Here is a 17,089-nt window from a genome sequence, read left to right as displayed (position 1 = left end):
GGGAATAAATGATAATGATCCGAACCAGAACATCCCTACTCCGGTTGATGTTCATGGTCAGTTGTTACCCGATGCTCCGGGTGAACACCAACAGAGGGGACAAATCCCTCTCCACGGCCCCAAGCATACTACAGAAGCTATGATAACATACCAGACTCCGATGGGCCACTGGTTTTGCCTTCTCTACCCACAGGCCACACTTTTGTTTTAACTAGTAGCCTGATGCAAATGCTCACTGCCAGAGGTTTGTTTTCAAGGCTACCCTCTGAGGATCCACATGCACATATAGCTAAGGTAAGGGCAATGTGTAAAAGCTGTGTAGGGAGGCCTGATTTGGATTTAGATGTAATAGGGCTCAGAGTGTTTCCTCTCTCACTGACGAGAGAGGCTACTAAATGGTTCACTGAGCTCCCATACAACTCAATCTTCACTTGGAACCAACTAAGGGATGTTTTCTTAGCACGCTACTATCCGGTCTCTAAGAAACTAAACCACAAAGACAGAGTGAATAAATTTGTGGCACTACCAGGAGAGTCAGTTAGTAGTTCTTGGAATAGATTCACCTCATTCTTGAGAAGTGTTCCAAATCACCGTATAGATGATGAGTCACTGAAGGAATACTTCTATCGGGGACAGGATGATAATAATAAAGAGGTGTTGGACACTATAGTAGGTTGATCTTATGGGGAATGTCCTTATGCTAAGATTGCTGAAAAATTAGTGAAATCTCCCGGAATAACAAACCTTGGAGTACTAGGAAGTTTGATACAGGGAGAAACACCTTCGCAGTGCAGTCCACTCATGTCACGACCCAAACCGGGTTGCGACTGGCACCCACACTTACCCTCCTATGTGAGCGAACCAACCAATCTAAACCTTACCATTTCAATGTAATAACAACAGAAAGTAATGCGGAAGACTTAAACTCATAAATAATCAACTTCTATAACTAAAAAACTTATCATTATCCCCAGAATCTGGAAGTCATCATCACAAGAACATCTAAAATCGAATGACTAAACTAAGAGTATTCTAAAAGCTAAAAATACATAAGAAGCTGGTCCATGCCGGAAGTTCAAGGCATCAAGACTTGAAGAAGAAGATCCAGTCCAAGCTAGAAGCATTAGCTCACCCTGAATTTCCGATGTAGTAAGACTGGCTTGAATTACTGTTGAGTTGAAGACGATGGCACGTTTGCTGTACTCCACAAATAAACAAGAAGAAAACATAAAAGTAGGGGTCAGTACAAAACACGGGTACTGAGTAGATATCATCGGTCAACTCAAAATAGGGAACAGTATATATCAATATTATCGTAAATCAACTATAAAACTCAACATGTAGCCACAACAAGTATTATAATCATCAATAAGTACCATCAAGTTCATCCATGAGGGCTCAATCCTCAACACCATACTCATTTGGGAATTATGTTCGTTAGATTGAGTATATTAACATCTTTCAAGATTCATTATCTTTAATTCTCTTGTGTCGGTACGTGACACTCCGATCCCTCATATTCATTATTCCTCTTGTGTCGGTGCGTGACACTTCGATCCCCTATATCTACGTGTCGGTTCGTGACACCCAATCCCCTATATCTACGTGTCGGTTCGTGACACCCGATCCCCTAATTCTACGTGTCGGTTCGTGACACCCGATCCCCTAATTCTACGTGTCGGTTCGTGACACCCGATCCCCTAATTCTATGTGTCGGTTCGTGACACCCGATCCCCTAATTCTACGTGTCGGTTCGTGACACCCGATCCCCTAATTCTACGTGTCGGTTCGTGACACCCGATCCCCTAATTCTACGTGTAGGTTCGTGACACCCGATCCCCTGATTCTACGTGTCGGTTCATGACACCCGATCCCCTAATTCTACGTGTCGGTTCGTGACACCCGATCCCCTACATCATTCTGTAAATCATCAGGCCTTCTCTATACCAAGGCATCATCAATCCCATTACTTTAATTCATCAAGCCTTCTTCTATACCAAGGCATCATCAATCCCATTACTTTAATTCATCAAGCCTTCTTCTATACCAAGGCATCATCATTAATAATGTATATTAAAGTTTCCTTTCAAGATTTGGGATTCAATATTTTCATCATGCTTATCTTATCACAATCACATAATCATATTCGCGCAAACAAACAATTAAGCATATAGTAGGGTTTACAATACTACCAATACATATCATTCTCTATTAAGAGTTTACTATGAAAGCATGAATACCATAACCTACCTCCACCGAAGAATTGAAATCAAGCAAGTTAATCCTCAAAGCTTGGTGTTTTCCTCTTCTTCTCGATCGTTTCTCTCTCTCCCTTCTTGTTCTTTCTATTTTCTTATTCAAACCCTCTTTCTTTTACCCTAATTAGTATATAATTAAGAATAAAAGATGGCAATAATACCCCACTAATTAACTTAGGGTTACCTCTTTTAACCCCCAAGAATTTGAGTTATTAATATAAACCCACGAAATCTATAATTAAGGAAAGAATAGTCCCAAACGTCCCTTAAAACGTGTAAGGAAATCCGATTCTGCCTGGGATTTGCGCAACCTGTGACGGGCCATCGTGCCTGCGACGGTCCGTCCTGCAGGTCGTCCCAGAGTTCAGAGACCCAAATTTCCACCAAGGGTGTGTGACGGTCCGTCACACCTGTGACGGTCCGTCCTGCCATTCCGTCACAAAGTTCAGAGAGTCGATTTTTAGTACCCAATTTCAGATTTTCTAAGTGTTTTGAAACGAGACCCTGCGATGGTCCGTCGTGCCCATGACGGTCCGTCGTGGGGTCCGTCGCTTCTGCCAGTTTTTCCAGAAATAAAGTCTGCTGCTCAAAACGACTAAACGGGTCGTTACATTAGATACCAATTTACCCATCGTTCGTCCCCGAACGATTAAAAGAAGGAAAACAAGGGCGAAAAAGGAGTACCTGAATCTTTAAACAGATGTGGGTATCTTTCTCGCATATCCGCCTCTTTCTCCCAAGTGGCTTCTTCAACCGGTCGATTCTTCCATTGCACCTTGATGGATGCAATCTCTCTTGACCTCAACTTGCGAACTCCTCTATCTAAAATAGCAACAGGCTCCTCCTCATAAGACAAGTTCTCATCAAGCAAAACTGAATCCCAACGGATAATGTAGTCTCCATCCCTATGGTATCTTTTCAACATCGACACATGGAATACCGGATGCACTCCGGACAGCCCTGGAGGCAAGGCTAACTCATAAGCCACCTCTCCTACTCGCTTAAGTACTTCAAATGGTCCAATGTACCTTGGACTTAGTTTACCCCTTTTTCCAAACCGCATCACCCCTTTCATTGGTGAAACTTTCAACATGACTTGTTCACCTTCCATGAACTCTAAGTCTCTAACCTTTCGATCTGCATATTCTTTTTGTCTACTTTGCGCCGCTAGAAGCTTTTCTTGAATAGACTTCACTTTCTCTATCGAATTCCTCAAAAGGTCAGTGCCCCAAGGCCTAACCTCAAATGCATCAAACCAACCAATGGGAGACCTACATCTCCTACCATACAATGCTTCAAATGGAGCCATATCAATGCTTAAGTGATAGCTATTATTGTATGAAAACTCTGCTAAGTTTAAGAAGTTATCCCAATGGCCACCAAACTGTATCACACATGCACGAAGCATATCTTCCAACACTTGAATCGCTCGCTCAGACTGACCATCGGTCTGAGGATGGAACGCAGTACTAAGGTCCAACCTAGTACCCAATTCTGCATGCAATGTTTTCCAAAACTTAGAAGTAAACTGCGTACCTCTATCTGATATGATGGGTAGTGGAACCCCATGCAATCGAACGATTTCTGAGATATAGATTTTGGCTAACTTCTCGGCATTGTAAGTCACCTTAACCGGAACAAAATGAGCAGATTTAGTTAACCTATCAACAATCACCCAAATGGAGTCATACTTACCCATTGTCTTCGGAAGACCAACCACAAAATCCATTGCAATTCTTTCCCACTTCCATTCCGGAATGGGCATTCTCTGAAGTGTTCCTCCGGGCCTTTGGTGTTCATACTTTACTTGTTGACAGTTTGGACATTTGGCAATAAAATCCACAATGTCACGCTTCATTCTACTCCACCAAAAGTGTTGCTTTAGGTCACGATACATCTTGGTTGCGCCCGGATGTATAGAATACCTTGAACTATGAGCCTCTGTCAGAATAGTGTTGATCAAACCATCGACGCGGGGTACACATACTCTTCCCTTGATTCTCAAAACACCTTCCTCATCGATTTGTGCTTCCTTAGCCTCTCCTCGCAATACCTTATCTTTGATTCTGCGCAGTTTCTCATCATCAAATTGTCTTCCCTTAATTTTGTCAAGAAAGGAAGATCTTGCCTCCACCGAAGCCAACAGTCCTCCCTTCTCATTTACTTCTAATCTCATCAAGTCATTAGCTAGAGTTTGAACCTCTCTAGCCAATGGGCGTCTAGAAGCTTGCAAGTGAGCTAGACTTCCCATGCTTCCCGCCTTTCTACTTAAAGCATCCGCTACAACATTCGCCTTCCCCGGATGATACAAGATAGTGATATCGTAGTCCTTTAGTAACTCCATCCATCTCCTCTGTCTTAAGTTCAAATATCTTTCTGAGTAAAGACATACTGTAGGCTATGATGATCCGTATAGATCTCACACTTAACCCCATATAAATAGTGTCTCCATTGCTTTAATGCAAACACTACCGCAGCCAATTCCAAATCATGAGTTGGATAGTTACGTTCATGCACTTTTAATTGTCTTGAAGCATAAGCAATCACATTCTTCTCTTGCATTAGCACTGCACCCAAATCCGAATAGGATGCATCACAATAGACAATGAAATTCTTACCTTCCACTGGCAAGGTGAGAATTGGTGCAGTTTTCAACAGAGTCTTGAGCTTCTGAAAGCTTTCCTCACACTCATCTGACCATACAAATGGGACATTTTGCTTGGTCAAGTTCATCAGTTGGGAAGCAATGGAAGAGAATCCCTTGACAAATCGGCGGTAATAGCTAGCTAAACCAACAAAGCTCCTTATTTCTGACACATTAGTAGGTCTTACCCAATTCTTCACTGTCTCAATCTTAGAAGGATCCACCATCACTCCATCCTTAGAAACCACGTGCCCAAAGAAGGACACTGCATCTAGCCAAAACTCACACTTAGAGAACTTGGCATAAAGCTTTTTCTCCCTCAACATTTCCAATACCATTCTCAAATGCTCCTCATGTTCCTCCTTAATTTTAGAGTATATCAGTATGTCATCAATAAATACGATCACAAAGAGATCCAAATATGGCTTAAAAATCCCGTTCATCAAATTCATGAACGCAGCAGGGGCATTCGTAAGACCAAAAGACATTACTACAAATTCGTAATGCCCATACCTGGTTCTAAAAGCAGTCTTTGGCACATCCGTTGCCCGTATTTTCAATTGATGATAACCAGATCTCAAGTCAATCTTAGAGAAGACACAAGCACCTTTTAACTGATCGAACAAGTCATCAATGCGAGGAATGGGATACTTGTTCTTTACGGTTACCTTGTTCAACTGCCGGTAGTCTATGCACATCCGAAAACTCCCATCCTTCTTCTTCACAAGCAAAACCGGAGCACCCCAAGGAGATGCACTTGGTCTAATGAAGCCTTTGCCCAACAACTCTTGAAGTTGGGCTTTTAACTCTCTTAACTCCGCGGGAGCCATTCTATAAGGGGGTATAGAAATGGGGCGAGTACCCGGTTCAAGATCAATACAGAAGTCAATATCCCTATCTGGTGGCATACCAGGAAGATCTGCAGGGAACACATCCCGAAACTCACGGACCACCGAAACCGACTCAATCGAAGGTACTTGGGTAGTGTCATCCTTGAGATGTGCCAAGAAAGCTAAACACCCTTTACTAACCATTTTCTTAGCACGAAGAAAGGAGATGATACGCACCGGATTGGAAGTGTAGTCACCCTCCCACACTAACGGATCTGTCCCAGGCTTGGCTAACATCACAGTTTTGGCATTACAATCCAAGATCACAAAATTCGGAGAAAGACAAGTCATACCCTAGAATTACATCAAAATCAACCATTTCTTGAAAGGATTTTGCCGTAGCCGCTACCTGTAAGGCTGAAATCCGCAGTTCTAACCTCAACCCCTTCACAAAACGGAGAATCCGCTCTTGTGGACTGAAACAAAGTTGGGTGGCATACCGGGATAATGCACGAAACTTAGCCTCATATGCAGTAACCGACATCCTACCTTGCTCTAGGCTCAAAAATTCATCTCTTTTCCTATCCCTCAAAGTTTGGGGGGTATACTTCTCCATAAACAGGCTAGAGAATGATGCCCAAGTCATAGGTGGTGCCTCTGTTGGTTGACACTCAACATGTGATCGCCACAACATTTTGGCGTTCCCTTGAAACTGATAACTCACGAACTCAACACCAAACCGTTCTACTATACCCATCTTGTGTAGGTAGCTCATGACAGTCAACCGGAAAATCGTAAGCATTCTCAGATTCAGCACCCTTGAAGACTTGAGGTTTCAATTTCAAGAACTTATTGAAAAGTTCATGCTGATCATTTGTCATTATAGGCCCAGTAGTCAGACGTGGAAACGTGCCTATGTCCAATGAGGCATCCATACGAGGAGCCATAGTGGCTGCATATTGTACCTCTGAAACCAGAGGTATTGGTGCAGAAACACTAGAGGTGTTTGACCTTGATCAGATAACCCACTAAGATAAGCAAGCACCTGATTTATCATCTCTGGGGTAGGTTGGGGTGGCAATTCCTCATTCTGCACTTGCTCAGTTTCCCCTTCCTCACCCTCTCTTACTACTTCTTCAGTCGGTGGAGGAGTCACCGCCCTAGTATCAGATGGGCTAGGTGCTCGTCCTCTTCCTCTAGAGGACGTCCTCCCACGACCTCTACCACGGCCTCTTGCCGCTACTCTTCCTCGAGCTACAGCCCCAGTGGCTGGCTCAGACGCTTCTTGTCTTGCCGATGTTGGTGTTGGCGCAGTCGTTGCTCTAGTTCTAACCATCCGCGAAAGAGAGTGAAGATGGTCAGATACCAATTTATATCACCTAGATACCAATTGGATTCAAGTAGTAGCACGAAAGAAAGAAAGAAAGAATGGAATTTTCCTAAAGTCTTATAGCCTCTCAAAGAAAAGTAAAGGCGTCCCCCTACCGCTCCTTAAGACTCTACTAGACTCGTTCTTGTGTGATGAGACCAACGAACCTAATGCTCTGATACCAAGTTTGTCACGACCCAAACCGGGTTGCGACTGGCACCCACACTTACCCTCCTATGTGAGCGAACCAACCAATCTAAACCTTACCATTTCAATGTAATAACAACAGAAAGTAATGCGGAAGACTTAAACTCATAAATAATCAACTTCTATAACTCAAAAACTTATCATTATCCCCAGAATCTGGAAGTCATCATCACAAGAACATCTAAAATCGAATGACTAAACTAAGAGTATTCTAAAAGCTAAAAATACATAAGACGCTAGTCCATGCCGGAAGTTCAAGGCATCAAGACTTGAAGAAGAAGATCCAGTCCAAGCTAGAAGCATTAGCTCACCCTGAATTTCCGATGTAGTAAGACTGGCTTGAATTACTGTTGAGTTGAAGACGATGGCACGTTTGCTGTACTCCACAAATAAACAAGAAGAAAACATAAAAGTAGGGGTCAGTACAAAACACGGGTACTGAGTAGATATCATCGGCCAACTCAAAATAGGGAACAATATATATCAATATTATCGTAAATCAACTATAAAACTCAACATGTAGCCACAACAAGTATTATAATCATCAATAAGTACCATCAAGTTCATCCATGAGGGCTCAATCCTCAACACCATACTCATTTGGGAATTATGTTCGTTAGATTGAGTATATTAACATCTTTCAAGATTCATTATCTTTAATTCTCTTGTGTCGGTACGTGACACTCCGATCCCTCATATTCATTATTCCTCTTGTGTCGGTATGTGACACTTCGATCCCCTATATCTACGTGTCGGTTCGTGACACCCGATCCCCTATATCTACGTGTCGGTTCGTGACACCCGATCCCCTAATTCTACGTGTCGGTTCGTGACACCCGATCCCCTAATTCTACGTGTCGGTTCGTGACACCCGATCCCCTAATTCTACATGTCGGTTCGTGACACCCGATCCCCTAATTCTACGTGTCGGTTCATGACACCCGATCCCCTAATTCTACGTGTAGGTTCGTGACACCCGATCCCCTAATTCTACGTGTCGGTTCGTGACACCCGATCCCCTAATTTTACGTGTCGGTTCGTGACACCCGATCCCCTACATTATTCTGTAAATCATCAGGCCTTCTCTATACCAAGGCATCATCAATCCCATTACTTTAATTCATCAAGCCTTCTTCTATACCAAGGCATCATCAATCCCATTACTTTAATTCATCAAGCCTTCTTCTATACCAAGGCATCATCATTAATAATGTATATTAAAGTTTCCTTTCAAGATTTGGGATTCAATATTTTCATCATGCTTATCTTATCACAATCACATAATCATATTCGCGCAAACATACAATTAAGCATATAGTAGGGTTTATAATACTACCAATACATATCATTCTCTATTAAGAGTTTACTATGAAAGCATGAAAACCATAACCTACCTCCACCGAAGAATTGAAATCAAGCAAGTTAATCCTCAAAGCTTGGTGTTTTCCTCTTCTTCTCGATCGTTTCTCTCTCTCCCTTCTTGTTCTTTCTATTTTCTTATTCAAACCCTCTTTTTTTTACCCTAATTAGTATATAATTAAGAATAAAAGATGGCAATAATACCCCACTAATTAACTTAGGGTTACCTCTTTTAACCCCCAAGAATTTGAGTTATTAATATAAACCCACGAAATCTATAATTAAGGAAAGAATAGTCCCAAACGTCCCTTAAAACGTGTAAGGAAATCCGATTCTGCCTGGGATTTGCGCAACCTGTGACGGGCCGTCGTGCCTGTGACGGTCCGTCCTGCAGGTCGTCGCAGAGTTCAGAGACCCAAATTTCCACCAAGGGTCTGTGACGGTCCGTCACACCTGTGACGGTCCGTCCTGCCATTCCGTCACAAAGTTCAGAGAGTCGATTTTTAGTACCCAATTTCAGATTGTCTAAGTGTTTTGAAACGAGACCCTGCGATGGTCAATCGTGCCCATGACGGTCCGTCGTGGGGTCCGTCGCTTCTGCCAGTTTTTCCAGAAATAAAGTCTGCTGCTCAAAACGACTAAACGGGTCGTTACAACTCACAACCCAGCCACAGATGAGATTCGTGAAGAACTGGCTCAGATGAGAACTGAGGTTGGGTTGGTACTAAAACGTGTCACTGGGGTGCAGAAAATATTAATACAGTCAACTACATGGCTAAACCACCACCTTCTAATGATGAATGCTATTATGCGGAGGACACTTATGCAGTAAATGAGCAGACGGGGGGCTTCCGACCAAGCGCCTAAGTCTCAAATCAGGATAATTGGCGCCAAGGTCAAGGGAACCAAGGTCGGAACTATGGTAACTATAACCATGAGGGTCATTATGTCCGAGATGGAAACTACAATCGCGACCACAACTTCAACAGGGGTAACTACGGTAACAAAAATGATAGGAATGGGCCTTATGTCCCTCTTGAAAATCGTGAAGTTACTCCTAGGGATGGCGGAGATAGTATGGCGCGAGTTGAGGATATGTTGCACAAAATAATGAGGAGGTTCGATGTTAGTGATGAGCACATTAAAGAGTTGAGGTGTGATTTAGCTAGTATTGGGCAAAAAATTGATACACATGCAATTTCGATTAAGCAGATCGAGTTGCAAATGGCCCAATTATCTGTGACAGTGAACACATGACAACCGGGCACACTTCCTAGCAACAGTGTCCAAAATCCAAAGAATGATGTGCACTGTATGGCAATCACTACTCGGGGTGGTAAGCAAACCATTGACCCACCTATGCCGTCTACTGAGGAAAATGTGAAAAAGGATAATGATAATGTGGTAAAGAGTAGTGGTTGATGGCTGATCGGACAGTGAAAAGGCCTATAGGGATACTCCATGATGTGCTAGTAAAATTGGAGTCATTCATCTTTCTGGCTGATTTTGTTATTCTTGATTGCGAAGTCGATTTTGAAGTGCCTATTATTATTGGGAGGCCATTCCTTGCTACAGGTAGGACATTAGTTGATATGGGGAAGAGGGAAGATGAAATTTCAGTTGAACAATGAAGAAGCAACCTTCAACGTGTGTAGGACTATGAGGCAGAGTGGTGAGCTCCAATCGGATCCGCCATATCCCACAAAGAAAAGATGAAGAAGGAGAATGAAAAAAAAGTGAAAATGAGAGTTTAGGGTTTGGGATTTGGTGCTTGTAGATAGTTCTGGGTCGCCTTGTCTTCCGGGCAAGCTCAAGTCCAAATGGACTGGCCCTTACTTGATTACCCAAGTATTCCCTCATAGAGAAGTTGAGTTAAATACAAAGAGGGAGTGTGGTTTAAGATGAATAGAGATCGAATAAAACTCTATTTTAAGAATAAAGCATCGAGGAATGGAGTGATAGAGGCATACCAACTTGATAAAGTCTGAGTAATCAAGTGTCCCAGTCGTGCCGCGACATTAAATCAAGCGCTTGTTGGGAGGAAACCCAATACTTATAGACTTTTTAGTAATGGTAGAATTTTTCTACTAATGGGTTTTTAAATATGAAGGCACATCACCAGGAAATTCTGCAGAAAATTACTCTGCAGCAGTCACTGACGGATACATCGACGGACCGTCTTATGCCTCTGTCGTACCAGGTACATCTTTCTGTTATTTTCAAACTAGGGCACACACGACGGAACCAACGACAGGTCGTCACAACTGTGACGGTCCGTCATCGGGGAATCGTCACATCATTAATGAGGTGTATCCGACCCGACCCGGTTGGAGTTTATTATAAAATTTCATCATTTAAACTTCCCAACCCCTCATTTCATCCCATTCCTTCATTATTCCTCCCATTAACCTCTCTTTTCAACTTCTACAATCTTTCCCTCTATCAACCGATCATTGCCCCCCCCCCCCACAATTCTCCAAAGCCTTAGAGTTGCTGCTGTGGGTGTCTTCCTGGTCACCGAGTACTTGTCCTTTTTGTTTTTCCCAATTCTAAGGTATGTGTCTCTAATTTCTGCTCATTTATCTTGCATTTTTGTTTATTAATTAGTATTAGCTTAGTTGTTCGTGATATGTTAGTTTCTTTTATATAAGATTCTGTCTAACATAGGTTAAAAATGTTCGAAATAGCCATGTTTACAACCCTAGACATAGGTGCTTTCGCATTACTAGTTTCCTGGGTAGTTGGGTTAGACAAATGTAGGTCCATAACACTACAAGTTCGATTTGGGTTCATCATGGATGAATGGGGTACACCAGTTCTGTCACTGATCTACAGAACGAGACCCCGATGACGGACCATCGTACCCACAACGGATCGTCGTAGGGTCTGTTACAAAATCCCTAACACCCCACTGTCCATTTTTTTGCAAGTGTCCTTCAACGGACACATGTGATGGACCGTCATACCCACGACGGTCCATCCTACACTACCGTTCTGGTTGTCAGAGACCCTCTTTCTGAGGGTCTCTCACTTTTTCTAAGTGTCCTTCAACGGACACATGTGATGGACCGTTGTGCCCACGACGGCCCGTCCTGCATGACTGTAATGACGGTCAGATACCCCTTTTCTAAGGGTCTCTCACTTTTTCTAAGTGTCCTTCAACGGACAAATGTGACGGACCGTCGTAGCCACGACGGTACGTCCTGCATCACCGTTATGATGGTCAGAGACCCCTCTCCTAAGGGTCTCGCATTTTTTTTCCAAGTGTCCTCTGATGGACACCTACGACGGACCGTCGTACCTGTGATGGTCCGTCATGCACATAACGTCATACTAGTCAGAGACTCTCCTTCAAGGTTTTCCATATATACATAGTCTAAGTAAGACACAACGGACCCCATGACGGTCCATCATAGTCACGACGAGCCGTCACCAGGCCCGTCGTGTGTCACTGTAACCATAGAAATGACATAGTGTTTTAATTTTTTTGTGTGGTTTTGCTTGTCTTGTTTGCCACTTCTCGTACTAATAATGATCATTTACAGGTACTATCTTATATGGCACCCAAGAATGATCGAATCTATGCACGCGGGTGATCGAAGTTTGTTGCCCCGTCTGCCTGCATGGTCATTGGCTCTGATGATGAGCGTGACCCCGAGTACGTGCCCCCAGGCACTTCCACCCCTTCCCGTGCTGCACGCATTCCCAGATCCACACCTAAAAAGGTGGCGTCCGGCGTAGTCACTGCCTCCCCGTATAATGAGGAGCGCACACTGATTGGCACACCCTCTGGGTCATCCACAAATGAAAAAGGAGCGTCTGGCTCCTTAGGAGTATCCTGGTCGGAGGAAGCCTCCGGCTCTGCTGAGGTTCCCGCACCCGCCACCACTGCAGTGTCGGCCTCGTCTGATGAGGCTGACAGTTCGGAATCCACATCAGGTTCACCAGCTCAGGCCCTCACCCCAACCACTAACCTGTCCAACTGGTAGAGTGTCAACGGGCAATTTCAAGTCTACTCCGATGCCACGTTCCTGACTGATAAAGGAGTGATGACTGGAACACTCACCTTGGAGCGGCGGGTCCTTACAGGGAGTCTCCTGACGATGCCTGAGATCCACAATCTCTTCACCAGGCATCGCCTGGAGCGGACAACACGTCCGTTGGGCCGTTACAGTGAAGAAATGGTCCGAGAGTTCTACGCATCCTACGTAGCGACTCTCCGATCACAGATAGATAGGCGGGCTGCCCCTGGCAAACAGGCCCCACTAGAGCAGGTCTGAGTACGGGGCGTGCACGTTTACATTTCCCTTCCTGCCATCGGCCTGTTTCTATATGGCGAGGGAATTGATGCTACTCGGACCCCTCTCACTGCCGAGTTTCACTACCGCTGGCAGATTGTTAAAGATGGCAAGTTCCTACGCGAGCCATCGCTGAGAGAGACCACAAAGAGGTGGATGTCCCTGCACCTGTCAGTTGATGGAGAGGGTGCTGACTGGGTTACTGAGCCAAAGGGGGCCATCTAGAAGGCCAACCTCACTTTCACGGCAAAGTTCTTGTGGTTGATTGTCCGCCGCTGCCTTTCCCCCAGAGCCGCTAATAATATCGTTACATGGGATCGAGCAGTGTTGATGGCAGCGATGATTGCTGGGTTCGAGGTGGATTTTGCGTGGCTTCTACAGGAAGTCATGCACGAGAGGGCTTTCAATTTCACTACTACTTACCCTTTCCCGTGCATGATCTTTTCTCTCTGCAGGTCCGTAGGTGTGCCTATATGGCACGTAGATCAGCTCAAGACTCCGCAGGGCACTGTTGACGTCGGCCTCATCATAGATGAGGCCAATGAGTTGGCTCCACGCAGAGGGCCCCGTCCAGAGCTGCCCCCACTTGCTGATGATCTTGCTGATACGGTAGCCCAGGCCAGCACAGCTACGCAGGCGCCGTCCACTGACACTACCCCGGTCAAGTCTATCCCGGGTAGTAGCACTGCCACGAGTTCCTCTCGCACAACCCCTCTACCGGCGCTAGTCCCTCTTTCTAGGGTTCAAAAATTAGAGGCGCAAATGGCTACACTTCTGCATCATATCCAGCCATTGATGCAGAAGTCTATTACTGAGTTCGAAGAGCGCCTAGAGCGGAAAATGGTTGAGTTTACAGAGCGGGAGATCGCTGAGGTTCACCAGCGCTTATTCACCTTTGAGTTGAGAGTGCTAGCCGGCCAGCCCGAGGCAGTGGATGTGTCGACTCTTCAGGCTGTGGTCGACAGCCTTCGCGCAGATATTGATAGCATCTTAGAGGCTAGGGTTACGGAGTCGGAGGACCCTTCTGTCGAGCCTGCTGAAGACACAATGTTTGTAGCCCTATTTGCCACATCAGAGATTCCACCACCTCCCCCTCGAGAGCATGCCAAGAGGCATAGGGGTCGAGCAAAGGACGAGGCGCGAGCACGGAAGAAGGAGCGCCGAGAGATGGAGGCTACGAGGAGAGCCTCACTTGCTGAGGAGGAGGCGCACCAGATAAGAGCATCAGAGTTAGCGGTTGGGGCATCTAGTTCCTAAACTGTGGAGATAGCAGGAGGCACTACTGATGGTGCGGTTGTTGCTTATGACACCACTGAGGGTGTCCAGATTGCAGAGGACGTGGGTTACGGGGAACCGGACCCACCAGCTTGGTGATCGACGACGCTTTGCACCATAGGTTTGCTTCACCTACCACTCTAGTATTTAAATTTTTATGCACTGGGGACAATGCATGTTTTTTTGTTGGGGTGGATTAAATGGAAAGTGAGTGTTAGGGTGAAGTCTGAGTAGCCCAATTCTCTATCCTCTTTTGGGGTTTTCTTGCCTGTGTTCTTTTTCCCCAAAAGACTTATTACTTTTTCTGTTGAACCGGCATGTCTATATCTTTTGTACATAGTTTCATTCTGGAGCATGATTGCTAAATGATATCGTGATAAATTAGAAAATGATGCATGACTAGGCATACTAACTGATGAATGTGTAACTGTAAGCATGACATAGAGGTACGCCATTGCATTACCCTAAGTCTTAAATTCGAACTAGGTGTATGATAATCTGGTATAGTGATGAGATGTCAAGTGAGTGTGAGGAAGATTTGAATAGTCCACTATTGGTACTAAGATAGAACTTGCCTGGTTAGTCCTGCTAAAAGTAAGCTGTAATAGATAATTAGGAATTGATCATAGGCCCTAATTCAATATAGCCCATTTCTAGCCTAAATAAAAGAAACCAAATGAAATTTATCCTTCTTTGATCCAAATTATCTGAGCTTAAATTAGACCTTTCTTTTTCACCCCAACTGATATTTTCTGGGAACAATGTGTTGACCCTGGTCCCTCCTTGGACATGTATACCTCAACTTATGCCAAAAGCATAAGTTCAGGGTGGCTAATGCAGTAAACAACCTTCATTATGGCCCTGACCCAACTTTGGGTATTGTGTACCTTGACTCATGGCAAAATCATGAGTTGAGGGTGGCTATTATGAGGAATGCTCTGGAAAGTGGGGTTGAAAGAACAAAGAGAGAGAAAGAACAGAAGTAAAGTTACTCAAGAATTAGTTGAAAGAAAAGTAAAGAAAAAGAAAAATATAAAAGAAATACAAGCGAGGAAAAAAGAGAGTCACTTACACAAATGAAGAAAGAAGAGAAAATAGCAAGGTGAACGAATATGAGAAACTGGGCGAGATAAAATGATAGAAAGTGGAAGGTTTAGCCGATATGTCAAGGAGGGAAAAAAGTCACTAAAGTATGCCTAAATATACCCTACCTGACCGTAAGCCTATGTTACTATCTAAACAAAGTCCTATCATGACCCTAAGGGTTGTATAGCGAACTTAAGCAAGTGAAAATAAGGGCAAGCTTATGGAAATAGGTATGAATGAGTGTGACTTTGTTCTGTGAGCGAGTGTTGAAATGTAATCCTTATACTCAAACCGAAACCATTGTGTGAAAAATGAGGATTTTGTTTTAAAGTGAGGACACTAGTTGCAATACAAGAATTGTTAGCACCTTAGTGAGAAATAGAAGAGGATAGGTGTTAGTGCATGGTGAGTCTGTGTCATGTTCTGATCCCACATAATTCAAGCCTAATACTTATAGCATGCATAGATTTGATAAGATTAATCAGGATTGATAGCCAAATGATTGCAAAGGATAAAACATGGATACTATTGTACAATGATTTTGTATTGAGTCATAGTGCGTCGCTTGAGGACAAACAACGAATTTAAGTTGAGGGTGTTGATATACCGTGGTTTCATGGTATTATTAATACTTTTTCCTTAAGTTTAGTGTGTCAAAAAGCCTTTTTGTTCTAATGTTTATATAAGTTTCTCTTTATTTTGCAGGAAATCTGTCCAAAGATATATGCGGAAATTTGGAGCGACAAATGCAGAAGAAACCACCTACAGAGCTTGTGATGGTCCGTCGTGCTTGTGACGGTCCGTAGGTGGCAGCGTAGTGCAGCTGCTGAAGGACGACGGGGAAGTCTAACAAAGTATGGGGTTACGAAGCTTGTGACGGTCCGTCCTGCAGGTTCGTCATGAAGTTCAGAGAAGTAATCCTAGTACCCATATTCCAAGAGTTGAAGTGTTTTGGAACGAAGACCCTCGATGAACCGTTGTGCCTATGACAGTATGTCATACTTGCCGTCGAGGATAATGAAGAGAGCAGCAGAGGAAATTGCATAAGTATGGGACGACGGAGTCCATGACGGTCCGTCGTGACCATGATGATCCGTCGCGAGGTCCGTCGACCCAGCCGCGTTTTTGCAGATTTCCAACGAATAGAGTCCTTGTTTAATTAGGTTTTTATTTTCTATAAATAGTTCAAAAAACCTCGTTTTTAAGGTTAGACTTTGGATCATTGTTAGACTCAGGATCATTGTTAGATTCTTAGATTGTTAGACATCGTATTAGTAAACATTGTATTGTATTTGGGAATCATTAGACTTTTTGTGAGATTGTTGATTATTTTGAGATTCTTGCAATTGATTATTGGTGATTAATCAAGCAAACTTTCGGATTTTACTCTTTCTCTTTGAAGTAAGTAGATGAATACTTATTTAATATATTTGAATATAGTGATTATGACTATGAGTAACTAAACTTCATAACTAGGGTTGTGGCAAGCATAGGAAAATAATAAGATAAAATCTAACTAAAATAACAATTCTAGAATGGTGACTTGCATGAAAAATTCTTTCGCTTAAAAGTCTTTTTAACGGATGGCCAACGTTAGAGATCGCCTTAATGCTACTTTCCGGACCAAGGAGGTAGATAATAGGAAAAGAATTATCAACATAGATTTAGTATATACTATCTAATAGGCTAGTATTAATTGGTATGAGGTAATAACTTAGTCAAATATCAAATACGATGCTTAATATGAGGTAAAGATAAGGGTT

This window comes from Solanum lycopersicum, chromosome 11 (assembly GCF_036512215.1).
Source record: "Solanum lycopersicum chromosome 11, SLM_r2.1".
Taxonomy (NCBI): Eukaryota; Viridiplantae; Streptophyta; class Magnoliopsida; order Solanales; family Solanaceae; genus Solanum; species Solanum lycopersicum.
Note: the sequence above shows the minus strand (reverse complement) of the source record.